The 18,973-nt window shown below is 38.3% G+C and overlaps 1 long non-coding RNA gene across 1 annotated transcript in view; it reads left to right on the forward strand.

Annotated features, from left to right (window-relative positions):
• LOC308064166 overlaps positions 1 to 18,973 on the forward strand; it is a 73,264-nt gene continuing 54,291 nt past the window's right edge. The window contains exon 1 of the long non-coding RNA XR_013928269.1: positions 1 to 18,973. This exon is cut by the window's right edge and continues 14,122 nt beyond it. This is a non-coding gene — a long non-coding RNA (uncharacterized lncRNA).

The raw sequence follows: 18,973 nt of genomic DNA on the forward strand, positions 1-18,973 counted from the left end.
CCCTAGTACCAATACCAGCTGGGCAGAGAACGGATCGAGAACAGCCCTGAGGAAAGGGACTTGGGAGTGCTTGTGGACAAAAAGCTCCACATGGCTTGACAGTGTGTGCTTACAGCCCAGAGTGCCAGCTGTATCCTGGGCTGCATAAAAAGAAACATGGCCAGCTGGTCGAAGGACTTGATTGTCCCCCTCTACTTTGCTGTCCTGAGACCCCACCTGGAGTGCTGCATTCAGCTCTGGAGCCCCCAGCATAAGAAGGACCTGTTGGAGTAAGTCCAGAGGAGGGTCACAAAGATGATCAGAGGGCTGGAGCACCTCTCCTGTGAAGACAGGACAAGAGAGTTGGGGTTGTTCAGCCTGGAGAAGAGAAGGCCCTGGGGAGACCTTACAGCAGCCTTCCAGTACCCAAAGAGGGCCTGCAAGGAAGCTGGAGAGGGACTTTTTACAAGGGCATGTAGTGATAGGACAAGGGGGAATGTCATTAAGCTGAAAGATGGTAGTTTTAGATTAGATATTAGGAAGAAATTCTTTACTGCAAGGGTGGTGAGGCACAGTTTGCCCAGAGAAGCTGTGGATGCCCCATCCCTGGGAGTGTTCAAGGCCAGGCTGGATGGGGCTTGGAGCAACCTGGTCTAGTGGAAGGTGTCCCTGCCCATGGCAAGGGGTTGACTAGATTATTTTTAAGGTCCCTTCAAACCCAAACCATTCTGCAATTCTATGAAAACAGGAGGAGGGTGGTTTTTTGTACTGAGCACAGAGGAGACACTTTTGTTCCACCTAAGAGCATGGTTTAACTTTAAGCCTTCTCAGACAGGAAAGTAGTAAGACCTCAGCAGAGACCAGATCAGAATAACAGAGATTACAAAGAACCTTCTTTTAAAAAAATATACAATTTATTAGCAGGTGATGTTTCCAGAAGAAATTAATTTAATGAAACTACATCACTTTCAATTTTTCTTTTCCTTGTTCAGGTCAAGCACTTGCTGCAGTTATTTTCTATGAAGCCTACCAGATAAGTTTACTTATAAGAAACAAAAGCAACTGAAATACTTTTTTCTCTTCTACAAAGCCTTTCATGTTATGAAAATAAAACATCAATTGTCACATATGTGCAACAGTAAGAGTGGTATGCTCCAGAGGGTAGATGCAGATAGTGAACCAAGTTGTAAAGCACTCTTATAGGTTAGGTCCTATCTGAGGAACACTGTGCCAGAACATCTTAGATTGCTTTTCTGTGTTTAGATAGAAGCATAGTAGCTCTCCAGCTAATATCTTCCCCAGCCACTGGCACAAAGAAAGTGTGCTCACCACCAGTCCTGGAAACCTCATCTGCACCCTCCTGCTCAGTTCTAAATTGGCCATAGTTGCCAGGATTTATTTCATGTGTTTTAGTAGCGACTCTTTTAACTCACTGGATAGACATGGTTTTGGGTCGAGAATACTATATTCAAATATAATCAGACAAAAGCCGATAGATTTTTTTTTTTAATCTTTACTGAAAGGAATACTGTTTTTCCTGCAGTGCCTGTTCACAGATTTAGCACACAGAGATGACAAGCCAAAGCAGCCAACAAGGAGGTGTAGGATTTTCCTGAATCATGTTGAAGTGATTGTCATTGGCTGCCTTTCTTCTCCTATTGCCTATCACAGTACAAGTTACTAAGAACAATTTATGTATAAAGGGGAGACGATATGTCCTGGTACGCCAGCAAGTGGAATTTGTCTATAAGGAGCAAAGGAAGAGAAGCAGCAACACACAACAGTGTAAAGGACAAGAAATACTTATGAAAGGAACAAAAATTAATTATCATGCTACTTGGAACAAAAGCATACCATACATTTTATAATGGTAATCTTCTGCATCTAATACAATGCTTTACTCTGTACCAGTACATGTGTTTATTTTTCAATAGCTATTTCAGAAAAGTCAAACCACTGAACTTACTTGATGACCTTTTTTTTTTAAAAAAAAAAAAAAGCAAAGCCACATTGATAGCTCCTGCAAAGTTTGATTCTCTAGCCTGCATTCTTTTACATATTTCACCCAATTTAAGGAGATGATTTATGTTATTTTAAAATTCGTGCATTATCCTAATAGGATGCCACTGCATATCCCAACAAATGTCTTTTTTGTGACACCTTTTTTGTACCAAGCAAAGGCACATATTTTGTTATGTATCTTACGTCATATCCTTTTATAAAATAATGGGATCTTTTTTCTATATGACTCATGGTATTTTATAAAGCCATTACAGTTGGAAAAAGACCTTAGAAATCCGCTCCTTCTTTTTCCTTCCTCCCAGGTGTCTTGGTTCTCTAGTGCAGATTTCATAAACAGCAATGCTTTTTTATGAATGCTACTGAGATAGATATGCTAATGAATAAATATAATTTTTAAATGTATCAGAAAAGCTTATGGTATATGTCTCAAAGTACAATTGCTTTCATACAAATTATGTACAAAGAATGTGGCAGCATTATAAACATAAAAACATACGAACAAGAAAACCACTATTTTTCATATTTTTAGATCCTTATTCTATTTATTTAAAAAAACTCAACAAATTGGATCATTATCAAATAAAGACTCATTTAACTTTGCTGACAGCAGCAGGCTGTTGTTGATTTACCTCAGATGAGGACAACAAAGAAATGAAAAGGGATTATGTACTAAATTTGAGTTTGCTTGTCTAAATAAGATTAAAAAATGACAATTCAATAAATGTATTGAGCAGAAGGGAAGAAAGAGAAAATTGGAGACAACTTCTTCTCTTCAGGGACAAGTTAGTGAGGCAGCCTTGATTGAGCACTGGTATTCTCATAATAAACTGAAGACCAGTACTTTCCCTTTGAGCTGCAGTTATATTTCATACACTCTCCTGGGCAAAATGAGAGCTAGAAAAGCAGTTGGGGTAGTGGAAGAGTTATGATGGATGACAGAGTAATGGAAGGTTAAAAGTCCCTTTAGCTTCTAAAGCATATTGTTCTGTTCCATTCAGTAAAGTTTCCTTCCCTGCAAAGAGGCATGTAGAAATACCATGCTTGATTTCTGACCTAGCAAATAATTAAAGAATAAAAGAACAACAGGAAGGAAGGAAGGGTGGGAGGGAGGAAGGAAGGAGGGAGGGAGGGAGGGAGGGAAGTTAGTTATCAGCCACAAAGTCAAGAAATATAATTCTGCCAAAGACAGGCTACAGATCTGGCTGTGCAGCTCTGTCTCATGGTAAGTCTTCATCAGATTCCACTTCAGTTTTAATAAACCTTGAAAAGTGCTATTCCACCTCATCTACCATATCATCACTCCAGGTTAACATAAAAGAATCTGTATTTCCTATAAGATATAGGTACATTTTGTATACTTTGTCTTAAATGTGACTATTTTTGCATTGAGTAAAGTTCTGAGTTAAAACAAAACTCACTGTATGGAACAGAAGCAATCAAGACTTGATTTGGCTTACAGTCAAAAATCATGTGTTTTCTGATGTCTAAATAGTTTTGTTAATAGTCTTATAAGACCTTTCTTAGTTTAGAGGAAGACTATCTATAAGGATTTGTTATTGATGAAAGGATAGATGACACTATATGTCGTATGTCATTATATTTTTGTAATTTTTTTTCTGTTTATGTATTTATTTCATTTTTTCTTCATTCTTAATGAATATATGAATCAAAATTTATATTCTTTTATTTCATGCACACTGACCAAACTCTGGTCTTCACTGCCAAATATGGTGTTAATGGCTACATTTTCTAAGGCCCACACTACACAGAAACTCTCCTTTTCTCACTGTTAATTTCACTGTTAATAAAAATTTCTGACCCAAAGGGTCATTTTTCTACAAAAAATGAGGAGAGGTGGAGAAAAGGAATACAACTAAGTGAAGCAATAGATGCATGTGAACAGGTCTTGTCCAACTGAAGCCTGAAGCAAAATTACCCTTCTTCCTTCTCTCTCATTTTGTGTTCAGGTTTCTTGTGTTCTGGCTGCAGGGGCAGAAATATGCTCATTTTCCTGTTTGGGGAGCAACTATCACATATAGATCATTGTTTACCCTTGGTGGGGTTTTTTTGGTTGTTTTTTGGGTTTTTTTTTTTTGTGTGTGTGTGAATTACCAGCATGATAAATATCTTTGTCCAGTCATATAGCATCTACTACTAATGAACTCCATAGCTGTCTGCATTTTAAGGTATCATTTACTATGACTGCATGTGCAATAGGAATGCCATTCAACCATCAAATTCTTAAGTACAGTTATTATGAAGAATTTTGATGGATTAAGTGCTTTTTTTATAGTCCATCTACTTTTCTCCATAATTATGGCTAACAAGTCAACAACTGGGACTTGTAAATGAAAATACAGAAACATTGGGGACAACAGTACCCTGCGAATAGGGAAGGTCAGGCTTTCTTGACTAATGGCTCATTTGGTCCAAGTACTAATGTCATAGCTACACTTCAGTATTTTTTATGCTGTAAATAAATATAACAGCTGACAAATGCATTACTGTCTAATAACCCAGCATATTTGCATCGATACTCAAATTATAAGCAAATCATCTAGGAATTATACATACCATTGTATATCTATGCAACATATATGAAAGACATGTATCATTTCTTTTGTGTTAGAGAAAGACAAAGAGCTGGGTGATAAAGGAACAGGATTGAAAATTAACAGAAAAATGATCTGCATTTCCTTCTTCACTTGAAAACTGAAAGTCACATTAGGAAGAAAAAAATACAACAAAATGGAGGGGAAAACAATGACATGACCTAAAGAGGTCCAGAGCCCATCCTTTGGCCATAAGGCATGACTTGGCCACATTAGTCATACTCTTAACTTCCAAGACACTGTGACAGTGTCCAAACTACCTGTTGGGAACAGCCCCAGCCTGTGCCAACTTCAAAAACAGGGGACTGGTTTGGAGAGAGATACCTGCCATGCCATGGACCTGTTCCCAAGGTACAGGTGGTCAAGCCTGAGACCAGGGTTGTCCATTGCTTCTGTCTGGCTCATGACAGTGGCAGCACCAGTCAATTCAGCTTGGATCCATTGTCTCCAATAGGAGGTCTAGACCTGGATCCTGTGTTAGCTAAAGTCCTGTCCTATCATGGTAACTATAGCAGTAGAAGTATTTATAACTTGATATTTAAAAAGGTCTTTATTCATTCCTGAAATTGAACTGTTTCCCACTTAAGACACTGGCACCAGCCCTACAGACTGTTTTGCTGTTTTGTGGGGGTGCAACTCACTACCCACGTGAAAATGCTGACAAACATGTGGTGGTTTTTAAGCAGACCTAAGCCAAGCTGCATGAAACATCTTATTAGACCGGCATATTTCAACTTCCAAGCTGATGAGAGATGAAAAGGTCATTTGAATAGGATTTAGAATATGCCAGTTAAAAACAAATGGTATTGCATAAAAGAGAATGAGAAATAGAGGAAATTGTGGGATGGTTAAATAAAATACGCTCTTTTCATGAGAATGCAGGTTCCTGTCAGTAATGCACACAGTAGGCATGGAAACAAACAGTGAGTTTGTTGAGAAAAGTTGAGAAAGAGACTTAACTTTCAAAGTGAAGCACTATAGGTAATAATGATGTTGCCCGAGGCTTGAACTAATCCTTAGCCTCCTTGTTTAAGCAGAAAAGAGGACAATGTGCCAAAGAAACTTCCATTTTCAAGCAGAAATAACATATTTAATGTCTTTTATCAGTAGGTAAGAAAAGACAAACCATCATAATTAGAACTATGGGAAGCCAACGAAAGCCCAGAGCAAAAATTTTGAAAGAGTTTCTGTGCTGAAGATGATAGCACAGGATTAGGAGCATACTTTTGCTAGTGGTTTAGCATGAATAAAGGGGATTTACAATAAGGGCAAAGACTGGAATACAACTGTTTCCCAGCAACAAGGTTTTTTGTGTTGGTAAACTATGTGTTAAACAAGATAGCTGAGCAGTAGCTGAAAAAATATACAGTCAGGAAAGTCCTGTAGGAGTGTCACTGGTATTGATTTCTAAGATAGCGGTACGTAGGAATCCCAGTTGTCCTACGAACATGCACATGAAGTTCTACATACCTGCACAGTAAAAGACTTTCCAGTCTTTTGCAGCCTGACACAAAGACAGTAATAAGACACATGGAAAAAAATGGTAAGATTGTCAAAAGAATGCAAGCAAAACTGAACTCCCAAAAAGCTGTTTTCCAAGAGTGAATTTTAGTGAATTTCAAGTAGCCAAAATTTTAGGCAGAAATTTTAATAGGATCTCAGCAGAAACTGTGAGAATATTTAAAAGGGTAGATAAAGGGAAAAGGGACTTCTCGTTTGGCAGGCCACTAAAGCCCAGTATTTTCTCCAAATACACATCACACAGACATAGAGAGCTCAGCAGTCTCCTAGATTTGAAAGGAATTTCTAAGTGTACAGTTGATGGCAAATATGAGCCTTGGGTTCAGAATTTCAGTTAGTGCCACCTATGATTTCCTGGAGTGAAAGTACATCTATCTGCTGTTTTGCAAGGTCACTTTCATGGCATGCCAAGTCATATGCATGTGGAAACACTGCAGACTGGTAACTCTAAAGCTCCAGTCAGGACATTGCTGTCAAGCAGGGCATATTACCTTGGACTTGGGCTGAACCAGCATTCTTACATGATGTCTGACTTCCATTCTCCTGAACCAGGTCACATCTGCCTAAAACACAAACACATACCTGTGGGTTCATTTCTGACCTTAACTGCTCTGTGGTATTTTCTTATGAGAAAGAATTGACGTTGACTGTCATATTGCATTGTAGAAATGTGCTTTTCTGCAAATGTTGTTTTCTTATTGTCCCCATATCTGGCATATAAAGTCCCTCTAAACTCAACACTGCACCACAACACAAAAGCCTGTTGTGCAAACAAAGCTGAGTGTCAGAAGCACAGCATCTTCCTCCCCTTTAATCTCAGCATTAGTCAAACAATTTCATTAACAAAAGTTTTCCTTAATTGTCAGGTCTTTCTAAAGACTAACTACCGTTTGGTTGCATTTGTCATGTATTAAAAATAAACTACTGAATTTGTCATATATAAACAAGGGGAAATCTAAAATCCATTCGGGCTTTTTGCAAATACAATTTTCTCCTTAAACAGTTAATACAAATCTTCTGTTTGCTTCCCTCTTCATTGATAACATTTGACATCAGCTGAAAGAAAACAAATGCCTCTTGGAAGCAAAGCTGCATGTCCTTAGCAAGCAGTGTGTATGGCGAAGGAAAAGGACATGGGGCTGCCTCAGCAGCGAGAGACTGGCTCATAAGCAAAAAGTTCCCACATGCTGCCTGATAGAAATCACCCCTGTCCCACAAAGTCCTCAGCTGTCTGCCCACTCCCCCTGCCCCTCCCGCTCCCCGCAACCTCTGCCTCATTCATTTTCCTCCTCCTCCTCCTCACCACCTGCAGGATAACAAGCAGAAGATTCTCCTGATGTTCCTGCACAGAAGGGCAGCTGGGAGATGGAAAATAATGTCAAAGAAGAGTAACAATCATCTCTTAGGTCAAGCTGTGCTAAGGGGAATTCCTTTAACTAGAATTCAAATTACTTCAGTGCAAGAAGTTACATACTTTCAGAATATAAGTAAAATAAAAAGCGGAAAGTTAGATAGGTTTCTCTTATTACACAGCACTGCCTGTGATAAACTCCATGAAGCTCTTTCTATGAGAAAGAGCAAGTCTGAGTCTAATTTTTACCCTTTATAATGTCATAAGAATTCTTCCAGCAGAGTGCTTGTCAGAGACTGCAGGAGAAGGAGGCTCCGTGGAGGTTTGAAGGTCATTAATGTTATGTCAGCGTGTCAGTTCACACAGATTTCCACAGCATAAAGAAAATGTCATAGTACCCTACAGGGCCACCACAAGCACAGTTTCCTCTAGCGCCAACAGGGAGGACACAGACACACAGAACAGTCTAGTATCGCAGATCTCTATTCATATATATTTGAATTTATTGTAAACTTCAACTTGTGCAAAGACTCCCAGAATTGTTTCTTAGGGAACCTTGAATAATGCGAGATGCTAGAAAGAGGTATCTGGCACGTTAGGAATTAACACCATTCTTATTTCATCTCTGCTTTGCCTCCTCACTGATCACAGGAAGAGCTCTTAGAAAGGAACAGCAGAAAGATGCTAGGAGGAAGACTGGGCTCTGCAGAGCAAGCTAGTTTGAGTAAACCTTCATCTATGGATTAGTTCCTGTGTTTTGCCTGGCATTTGGTTATGATATGCCCTGATGATTGTTGCCACTTTATTTCAACGGTCATTCCCTTCTGCCTACCAGAAGCAGCCAAAAACATCCAAGTCCCTGAAAATTTTATTTCTGCTCCAGCAAGGTCACACAAAAATCAAACCATGAAGATATGTGTGTCATGAAAAATTGCTTGCATAATTCAGAAATTCATAAAACTTGGAAACAGCTGTATCTCATTTCCCGGGGCCAGCTGAAACTCCATCCTGTTCTCCCAACCTGTTCAATATTACTATACACATCAGCAGGGACACTGACCAAGAAATAAAGTCCTCTGAAGAGCATTATACAATATTGCCAATATTTAGAATGGCATGTATAAAGAACAATGTGCAGTGTAATCCTGACTCAAGAGAGATAATATCATTAGGGCCATTGTTAAATTTAGGTACAGTACATTAGAATGAGGGAAATACAGGCTCATATGTAGCACTAGTAAAGGCTACAATATATAGCATTAATATTTAGAAGAATAAATTGTCTAATAAACTTGATCTCTGCCTCTGACCAAGTGCTGAGATTTTGTCAGCTCAATGTACATGCTTCCTCATAAAATACCATGCCTAACCTAAATAGAGCTGAGTCAGCATTCATTGAAGAACAAAGGCATTTGAAAAGTGGAGAAACTGAGAAATTCTACTGGGAGTACTGGCTTGCTGAGGACTATAAATGCTATATAACCCTTCATCAGAATCTGTTCACAATAGCTTTTTGGAATAATATAGTGGTAACTGAAACATGCTATGTCTAAGAAGCTGAGGACAATGTTAGACTTCAATAAAATCCAAGAATGTGTTACCCCACTGAGCCCTCTATAAAATCTATTTTTACATTTTTCAGTAAAATTCCATGGTGCAGTTATTCTATGTCATTGTATATTAGACAGAAAAGCAAGCATACTCAGCTCTAGCTATTTGTTTTGGTGCTTGACACATTCTGCTAACAACTTTCAATTGACTAAAGTTGTCTTTGTTTGTATGACCGAATTATTGCAATAATCAGGAATTACCATGTCAGTAAATGTATTTTATAAAGCTTAAAAGGGAATTATGGTTCATTAGAAGCAGCAGGAAGAGTTGCATGCAGTAGGGGGTCATCTGCAGCGATTATGGAATTTGACCCCAGAGTTGCTCACTCTTGTCTATAGCCCTGGCTCCCCACTTACGGCTCCTACACATGGCCAAACACTTTCTTGTGAGGAATAGTTAAGTCACACTGCTAATATCAAAGTTCCTGTCCCCTTCCCATCTTTTCCATCTCATTTGTTTCTAACTAGATCTAATCACTAGGTCTGACAACTTGTTTGTTTGCCTTTGGTCAAAACAAGCAGCTGCAGCAAAGCCAGGGTGTCTTGCAGAGAAATATGATTTTGACTTTTACAGTGGGAGATTTCAAGTGTTCAAGGTAGACTTTTGGATTGTTTCCAGTGGCAAGAGATATGAATTCAAAAGTTGACCTTTCCGATCACAAAACAGATGTTTCACCACAATTTCCTTTCCTAAAAAAAATGTGATAGGTTCTGGTTTTGGTCTAATTCAGAAGAAAAACAAAATTTCAAACCTCAACAGCTGTGTCAAACAGAATTTGTTATTTTAGTCCAGCTTTCCATCTTGTGAAGGTACTCTTGAACTGTGAACTTTCTGCTGGGGATGGGATGCTGTCACAGCAGCCATTCTTTCTGAGTGTCTTTCTGTTCATCTCAGGGTTGGAGAGACTGACAGAAAATAATTAAGGGCAGATTATTCTCAAAGGGTGTTTAAGTCTTAAATATTTTTTCTAGATCTTCTTATAATATTACAACCCTTACCCATATGTCAACTTTAGCAATGTAAAAGGGCAAAACTGAAGTAATTATTCATATTGTTATGAATAAGGCTTTACAGGATCCGTCTCTCCTTTTAAATAACTGACCAACACTGATATTTTTTGTATTTGTCTCTCCCCTTTAGAAGAACTACAAAGGGTGTTGCATGATACCCTGTGAGGAGAGTGGCCTGAGTGGACATCATATTTTAAAAATGAAAGACAAATACTGAACACTGATCATCATTTAGAGATTTCAGAATTATCCAAAGACTTCTATTACAGTTCCCTATTAAAACAAAGAAACAAACAAACAAAAAGCACACAAAAATGAGTTTGAGAAATATGGGTTGTACCTAGCACTAATCCACAACAAGCAAGCAGAGGACTGTAAGAGTTCTATACACAAACTGGAGAGACAGCACCGATTTGTTTCTATAGCTTATGCTATATCTTTCTAGTGTAAAAAAATACTGATTCTGCATTAATAATGAATTTGACAGCAGATACAAGTAATCACTAGCTATGTTTCCAGTTTTTCAGGAACAGGTTTCAAACAATCATTTATGCAAAATACAGGTTCTAGCAGATTTAACAGAAGTACTGCAGATGATAATTTTAACCTATTGCTTCTCTGGCACTGAAAATACATATTTAGTCACTTCTTTTCTGCAAGCTTGAAAATAGTTAATTCAGTCTTCTTGCTCTACCACTTGAATATAAGATCCGGCCTTAAGTGCTACACTGACTAAAAGACTTTTGATTAAGGGATAAAGAAGTGAAAATTTCTCACCAAATATTCTTTTAATAAACATCAGAAGAACTGATGTATCACTTTCTATGAAACTACCCATGTTTGGGGTCAGAAGGAAGACAGCAGTCTGGAACACATATATTAGAAGTCTCACCCAGATCTTTTTACTTTGAAATTCTTCTGGATTTCTGGGATATTTAAGATAAGTGGGTCAGAGAATTCCCTAGCCTGAGCTGAGCTAAGCCTCCACAGTAAACTGAACAGTGCCACGGCCCGTTACCTAGCCTTGATACTATATGGCGCAGTATGGCCATGCACATTGTATAAAATTCTCCTATTCATAAATAAGGTGGTTCCTACCATAATACTGTATTGGAAATGTATATGGAGATTATATCACAAGTTCTGGAGAGATCGAAGTCACAGATGGGCTGAGCCCCGGCAGAGCAATGGCAGCAGACACCAGCCAACTCAAGATCCAGAATAAACAATGCAGTTTTCCTGAAAAGGAAAAATAAGATAAATTTCCTTACTGGAAGAGAGGAAGGATTAAATTGAATGTACAGTTCCCTATGCTTGTTAATTTGCCTCAAGACAATCAGCTTCTTTTAAGTAATTAAGTTAAAGCTTTCTTGTCTTTGATTAGATGTAAGCTTTTTTAGTGCTGTTTATAGTAAAACATTTATTTTCAACAAACTAAACAAAATTTATTAAGAACTTTGTAATTTAGGCTTGGTGTTTTTTCCCTCTATTACCTACAAAATTCACTTCGGTTACAACACCCTTTGATTTTCATTTCTCTAGAAGGCAAAATTCTAAACCAGGGCACAAGGAACATGTCCCACAAGGGTCTCCACAGAATGTGCAGAAAAGATTGGAATGGAAGTTAATATTTATTATGTATCTGTTTTGCTCAAGAGGCCTCGGGCTCCCTGGGGTGGATGCTGGGAGCCGTAGGGCCTCCCCCAGGGCAGCAGGGCACAGCCTGGTGGCCAGGCCCTGTCCCACCGCCCCAGCCAGGAGAAGAGCAGCTGGGGTACACCAGGAACATCCCCAGCCCTGGGCACCAGGCAGCTCCCTGGGGATGAGAACCAGCTGAGGGGTGGGGGTGGGGGGGGTCAGGATCAGGCCCAGTGAGGGGGACTGGGGTCAGAAACTGCCTGGGGATGGGGCAGAAAAATCTGAAGCAGCAGAGTCTATGGCTGCTGGAGACTCCCCTGGTGTAAAGGGTGCCACTGCTGTCCCCCTCAAGGGGAGAGCAGCACAGTATGCTCCTGAATCAAGGTGTACAGCCCACATTTAATATGATCTATAGCTATTGTATGATCTTCTGGGGACCACGGGCTAATGTTTTTAAGAGGGAAAATTGAATAATTCTGCATAACACAAGAAATATAATCAATACCGCCCAAGATATTAAGCTGAATTTAAAAATACAAAAATATTCATTACATGATAATCATCACAGAGCACAGTCTAAGCAAAATCCTGTCTTACAGGATGCATACGGCTTTGGTGCAAAATGTCTGAACACTGCTATGGAAATTTGGGATAACTTTCAACATTTCACTTGATCCTAAGTTTTTGTGAATAAAGAGTGTGTGATTACTAAATATCCTTAGTTTAGTTCAATAAATCATGTTTTCAACATCCTCATCTTTCTGATAAACCTTGCCAAGTTTTGGAAGCACTAGCTACATGAAATTAAAAAAGCATTGGCGTGTGCTTCTTTGTAAATCAAGGCACTATGTTATCAGACCTGTCACATTGTAGTTACTGTCTGTACCCTTCCATAAATGTCTTTGCCCACAAATAATCTCTCAAAGATTGCCACTAGCCAACATGAATAGGACTTTCTAGTCACAGCTGGTTGACAGTATCTCTGTCTTTAGCAGGTACAAAATGTTGCCCTCTTTCCACTTACAGATCAGAAATTACTCAGAAGACATATTCCTCTGGTACTAAAACATCCTTTTTTACTTCTTTTTCCTAAAGTCTTCACTTGCCATTCCCAGTCTCCCTGTCAGTTGCATAAAGCAGTTACAGCTGGTCCTTCTAGCTCAATGACTAGCTTTTGCTAATGAGCTGTCAGACTGAATGAACCCCATCAGACAAAACCACATGATTTAGCTTGAGCTCCTGTTCCCCAGCTTTGCAAAGTATTTTAATCGCATTCAAGTACAAACCTGTAGTACAGCCAATGCAACCAGAAACAGGTGGGTAGAAAAGCTTCTGAGGCAGACATTAGGGACTTCTGAGAAAATGGGAGACCACAGATTTCTGACACAAGTGGAGAAAAACTACATAAAAAATTGTCTCGTCATCATGTAGGTATTCATTAACAAGTATTTGCTTACACAAGTACAGCAAGGATAACTGATCCTATATAAACTTCTCCATATGATCCTATTCCAGGGCATCTTCTCATGGTACTTGCCATGAACAGCCATGTTTTGGAACTTAGGAAATTTCTTCAGCTTCCTGTCCTTCCAAGGGCAAGAGTTTTCACTCTTTATCCTACAGACACTGAATATCCCCTGTATAGCCTTATTTTCCTTTGAAGTCTTCGCCTAATTCACCACCTGACAGCATTTCCATCGATGTACTCCTCACATCTCACCTCTTGACTACCAACTTTTTTCAGGATCTTGTGCTACAGTGAGTGTTCTTACTCTTCCTATCATCTTTGCTTGTTATTGCTTCATGGGTAACTCACATAGGACCTTACTCTGAATGAAGAACTCTCTCCACTCTCTTCCCCATCCCTCTCATTTCTCTGAAATAATCTCTGCCCCTTCCTAAATTTCCTTTCCACAAGGCATTGTCAGAGGCCAGTATGAAGTCTTTCAGATGTTCATGAAGTACAAATAACAGATTTTCTCCAAAAGCCCTTTCCCAAGCTCACTTTTCTGTCTATCAGATGAACAAGATCCTTTTGAAGGAACATGGCAAGAGAGACTCATATGTGGAAGTATTTTTCTTACTTTAATGAAGAAAGTTACTAGCTCTTTGTAGGTAAGCAGGAAATTGGAAAAAGAAAACTGTGATGCCCAATATTTTAAAACACATTCATAATGCTCAATGTATATAACTTTCCTCCCTGCCTCCTTTTTGTCATTTTTTTTATTTTTTTACTCTTTGAGGTTTTAAGTATGTGACATTTTTTACCTCTTGTTATAAAAGTTTATGACTATTACTTAATTTTCCTTGCTTTTAGAAGTACCTGCTTCTCATGCTTACAGCAAGGTAGAAATTTTGCTTGCTCTGCCTAATCCTGGCAAGAACTAACAGGATACAATTTTAGGATTAACATAGTCCATAACAAGGCAGATGGAAGGGAATAGTTCGGACAAAATAATTCATGTGTTAAATAGCTGATCTATATATTATTGGTGTATTTTAAGGGATTATTATGAGAAGCCAATGATGTGTTTCTTCCAGCACATTTTTCAAGGTCTTACAAAGCCAAGGGGAAAAGTGTTCACAGTGGACATTATATTGTTTGGGAATGAAGGAGTCTGCTAACTCACTAATTCAATGGACTTCCTAAGCAAGAATGTAAAACTGATAAACAGTTTATGTTCAAAAAAGCTTTTCGCATATCATAGGGAATCAACTAATCAAACTAAAGTTTTATGAGCCTTCTCATAAATAAGAATCAATAATCAAAGCTACCTGATGATATATTTCCCTAACTCATAATATAAGGGGAAACACAGCTCCTAGGATACACTGAAATTTCGTGTGTGTTCAACAGTAGTGAGATAATTATTAGACATAAGAAAGAAACAAAGTTCAGGATTAGGACATCTGATGCTGAAAAATATATCTCAGGAACAGAGTGATCCTTGCTCTATGACAACCAAGCCATGCCTAGGAAAAATCCTAAGTGAAAGATAGGCAAAGCATTGCAAGTATATGCTAATCCACCATGTTAATGATCTTGTTCCTGGGTTTTTTTCTGTAAATTTTTCCCCAGTCCTGTAATAGAAACTAAGTCTTTGCTTGTAGCTTTTCATTAATTTTGCCCGCTAAAAGCAAAACTGCAGTTTTACAAGTAAAAGGCACTCTGTTTTTCCAGAAATCACATGTTCAAAGAAGTCTTTGTATATGCTCGAGTCCTTTAAGTGTCTGTAACGTGGAACAATTTTATGTTTCACAGAAGGTCATGTGCCTTTCCCACCAAGTTTCTAGGCTCAGTTTGAGCCCTGGTAGGTGACAGGATTCAGGGAAAAATTCTTACCACATGGGCAAACACTAGTGCTCTGCTGGCAAGGAAGAATTAGTCATGAGACAATTTAGCATAACCCCATGTTGTCACAGAAGGCCTCTTCAAATAATTCATACACAACTACCACATACTAAGCTTTGGGGAATGTACTTCTGATGTTCTTCAGACAGCACTGTGCCTGACACAAAAAAGATCCACAGAAGACACTAGCAGATGTGTCAAAAACAGCTAGAGTATTTGCCTGAATTATTCTTATGCCTAAAAATAAAACACCATCCAAAAACCAAACTTTGAACAAAATTTCAGCTTTACAGAGGTCTAAAACTAGCAGGATGCAAGGGCACATATGGGGAAAACATGATGTATTTGAGGGGATAGTATTACAGTAATATACATTTCCACCAACTGCAAGCAGAAAGGTTGAACACATATTTATACAGCAGTAGTAAAAATCTGAATGATTTAGCAGAAAGTGAAAATGAAATACAAGAAGTAAGCCAAGAAAATAGAAGGAACAGTAGGTAGAAATTCTACCCTGAGTGCTACAGAAAGGAAAATGTTAATGAAAGAGGAAATGCCTAGGCTCTAGTCAAGCACTGCTGACTTTAAAGTGAACATTTCAATGGGATAAGTTTTTGTGAACGTCGGGCATTTCTGATGCTTAATTTAAGCTAAATAATTTGTTAAATACACTGTTGGCTGAGAATTCATGAAGTCTTGAGTAAGCATAAGTATATGTGAGTGCTTGGGTCTACAAAAAATCAAATAGAAAATCTCTTTTTTTAAAGTTTAGTTTCAGCAGTGAATTGTGGTAAAAAAAGTAGCATATGAAATGCACTAGTTTGACACGTTTGCTGAAGTTTCTTTATTGCCTTTCATTTTCTGAACTACCATCTGAGGATATTTTGCTACTGTGCAATCGACCGTATATATTTTATATTGCCTAATATTTAAAAAGATAAATCCATCTGGATGAAATCAGATTGTCTTGCAGATGTTGAAATCCAGTCTTGTTTCAGTTTAGCTACTTACACAGAATTTAAATGCCTCCAGTAAAAAACTATGGGGTTTTTTTTAAAGAACTTGTATTGCTTTTCATTTGTGCACAGGTATTGCCCCTTGTTTTATTTATAAACTTTTGCAGCTGACACTGTCACAGGACCATATGGTTAGGCATATATTTCAGTTTGCCTTATTCAGTTGGAATACTAGCCTTATTTAAAACCTGTAACGTAAGTAAAGTCTGTGAGGACTACTTCATTTTATTAGCTGGATATCAAGGATTTTCCACTGAAACAGCCTGCTCCAATAATAAGAGAAAGAGCAATCTGTCTAATGACCATTGCTGCTTTTCCCTTCTAACTTCCAGAAAAGACACAAAAGCTTTGTACTCTATAAGCGTCTTTTGGTTTATCAGTTAATTGAATGGTCTGCATAACACTCTGTTTCTCTGTGCAATTGCATCTGCTATTTGAAGAGTGACTGGATTGTTGGTGTGCATGCTTGTGTCTGCCTTTCCATAATTTGGAAATCAAACCTTACGTTTGGTTAATTTATGGGTAAATTACCCTAAATTCAGAATTGAGGGTGAAATTATCTGGTATTTCTAATGTTTTTAGAAATTCTGCTCTTTAGATTTCCACTTTTCTTACCATGTTGAGATGCTTTTAGCTTAGACAAATGGTCTTGGTTGATACTCACCTGTTATTGGCTTCCTTCACAGTAATAATATTAGGGTTATTCTTTATTCTCTGTATTTGCCAAGCTTTTTATTTTGGGTTTAAAACCTTGCTACAATTACCTGTTAGAATACACACCTCAACTATCAAAAAGTGCCTTTAAAAGTTTATCCTTCATATCTCTTGGAAACTATACAAGTGTTTATTCAGCACTTACCCTCACCTGCAGGTTACTGCCCTGTGATTTTGGGATTACAATTTATTAATTTTATTTTGGCTGCCATTTAAAGTGTTGCTTTCAATCCAAAAATGTTATGAGACTTACATTTTTCAGAAGCTGCTTTTATCAGTAGATCTGATTAAATATTGAGCCATACAAAAAATGCTAGCCTATTGAAAACATACTGCAAGGAAAAGAGCATCTCATTCAGGAAAAAGAAAAAGCGTCTTGTTAAAAATGCTGTTTCACCACCCTCCTGATATGGTGTATTTCTCATATTTAATTTTACTGCTATATAACATAAATATTTAGCTTTTCTTTTTAAAAAAAATCAGAATTTATGCTTAATCTTGGAGTTTTGTACTGGATAGAAATTCTGAATCCTGAGCATCTGCCTTTACGAGCCATCTTCATAGCAGACACCAGGTGAGAACCCCTTGGAGAGACTGTAGATGGGTACTCCTGGTAAACTGTAGAAAAGTAAGTGGCCGAGAGCAGATACTGCCCTGGCAGACTGCTAGTGGTGGATTTATCATTCTCACAAAAGTGGTTACATTCAATGTTTTCACTTTGCACATTAGTCCTGGAGGGTAGGTAGCTAAGCCAAAAATAAAGCATAGCTAGGAGATTATTATAGCATTGGTTCAATTTGGAATTTTTGTTCTGCAACAAATTCACAAAATTTTCAAAAAGGAATCTTGTTTTAAGTCAGACTGCAAGCTACGCATTTTGTAGTCACGCCAGAAAAAAGACATCACAAAATAAGAATCATAACATTTTAAACATAAATAAATATATATTTATATTTTTAAGTGCAAATATAAATGTAAGGTTAATTTCACTGCATGAATCCTTATTAGCCGTCTTCCTCATCTCTGAAAGGCACTCAAAGTCAGTGCTGGAATGCTGGACACAGGAGATTTTTGGAGGACTTCTCAAACTAATATCCCAGCTCTGAGAGTAAAGACATTTTGTAAGCAAGGATCTCATATGGCCAACTGAAGTGCATAAATGCACACCTCCACTCCAGAATCTGTAGCTGGGAGAAGATTCTACAGAGCAATCAGTGAGGAAAATAGCAGGAAGTGACTGAAAACTGCTGGTCTGAAAAGTAACACTGAAGAAATAGTCTATCATCTAAAAACACCATTGGCAGCAGCAGAATTATTTTTATTCATTTAGTCTCTATCAGCAAAGTTTTCTGAGTTTTATTTAACTTATCTTACCTTGTTCCAGATAAATTTGGGGCTTTAGTAAAATGGAACTTCACAAATAAAAATTCCAAAAGAATCCTGTCATTCTCACTTTAAGGAAAAAATGGGAGAATTCCACTTAGAGACTCCATCTGAATTGGGGCCTTATGTGGTAAGACCCCACTTTACAGAGCTGCTGCTGTGTTTGCTACAAAGGTAGGTGGCCTATGCAGGTGACCAGAGCTCTTCTGTGTGAAGGGTGCCTACAGGGGCAGTACAGATGATCAGTAAGGCAAACCCATCAGTATACAATTCAGCTAGAAGCATAGTCTGAACTCACAATCGCCAGTTTTCCTCTGTGACAGAAATACCTTTTCATTTCTAATGTTATGCCAGGCTGGCCAACAAGCAGCCACTTAAGAAAAGTTGCAGGGCACCACCACCTCTTCTCTCCTGAGTTCATTTCCCACCCTGCCTCAAGCAGAGATTATGAAAGTATGTTACTCCACTTCAATACTGCCTAGTGGGCATCATGTACCAATACCCTAGGCATCACCACTCAGCCATTTCACAACTTTTTTTTGGTGTGATAATTTCTCAGCCTTGGAAAGGAAACCTCAATAACCCTGAAAATTCTTGTTCAGGGAAGCTCTTGGACACGCTGGCTAAACCTCTGTGGGCTTTCCAGCTTGGAGTCAATCTGCAATAGAGGGTCCAGAGAAGCTCTGAACCTGAGAATTCTTGCACTGACAACGAGAGCACAACCTTCATGAAAAAACCATGGTGAAGGTGGACATGGTAAGAGC

The sequence above is a fragment of the Falco punctatus genome, assembly GCF_963210335.1.
Source record: "Falco punctatus genome assembly, chromosome: 5".
NCBI classification, from domain to species: Eukaryota; Metazoa; Chordata; class Aves; order Falconiformes; family Falconidae; genus Falco; species Falco punctatus.